Below are 1116 nucleotides of genomic sequence, written 5' to 3' on the forward strand. Positions count from 1 at the left end.
AGACCTTTGTGAGATGAGTGCCAGGGAGCTGTGCTGGGAGAGCTCAGCCAGGGCAGATTCCCCTCTCCGTGGAGCTGCTGTTCCTGAGCTAAGGCTCTAGTGTAGCCAAGGCCCAACCTCATTGCTTTCTCAGGAGGTAACAGGCAACGTGGAGAAGGGAAGGGCAGGGGAGGGGCATACGTTAATTTAGCAAGACCTTTGACAGCCTCCCTTGTCCTGCATTTATGACCAAATTGGTGACAAATGGGTTCAGTGATAAGGTGGGTAGAAAATGGGCTGGACTACCAGGCTCAGAGAGTTGTGGTATAAAGCCCAGCTGGCTGACACTTATCAGAGGGGTCTAGTAGTAGGGATCAGTAGTAGGACCAGTGCTGTTTAGTGTTTCCATGAATAGCATGAACAGTGGGAAATTGGGAATTCCCAGCATGTCTGTAATAACACCCAGGGAATGGAAGAGGTGAGAACTGTGAAACACAGCTCCTGTTCAGAGGACTTAGAACTCCCCACATGAGACACCTGTGTACTGAGTTAGAGGAGGGTGGATCATGGACTTGTGAGTCATGAAGTCAGCTGGGGAGAGAAGCTTCCTGACAGCTTACTTTTCCTTTTCCATTGATGGCTGAGAGCATCCAGCACAACCATGCGACCTTTCCTTCCACATCTAGATTTAAATGTCCACGTTTCCAACGAGACATTTTGAGAAAATAAGAGCCCTGTCAAAACAGCCAGCACTTAACGGCCAAACCTGCCCGCCATGTCCCAGTGCTGTGCCGTTCCTGTTGCCCCTTGGCTCCTTGCAGGGCACCGGCGTGGCCGTGGCCGAGGTGCCCGTGGCGGGGACAGCCTCTGCCCGCACTCCCGCACCCCCAGTGTCGCTGCAGGCAGCTCCGCTCCGGCCGGGTGTCCCTTCCCGGGCCACTGGGATGGCGACTCCGGGGCGGGGTGGGTGTGTTTTTGGGGTGCCTTGTCCGCGGGCAGCAGCAACACCCGACCCACTCCGCTCCCCTCCTGCCCGTCCCGGTCCCACCAGCGGGGCAGGGCTGAGCCCCGGGGCGGATCTGGCGGCGTCGGAGAGGAGAGGAGGGGAGAGGAGGGGAGAGGAGAGGAGAGGAGAGG

Source organism: Charadrius vociferus, unplaced genomic scaffold, assembly GCF_000708025.1.
Source record: "Charadrius vociferus isolate BGI_N301 unplaced genomic scaffold, ASM70802v2 scaffold1700, whole genome shotgun sequence".
NCBI classification, from domain to species: domain Eukaryota; kingdom Metazoa; phylum Chordata; class Aves; order Charadriiformes; family Charadriidae; genus Charadrius; species Charadrius vociferus.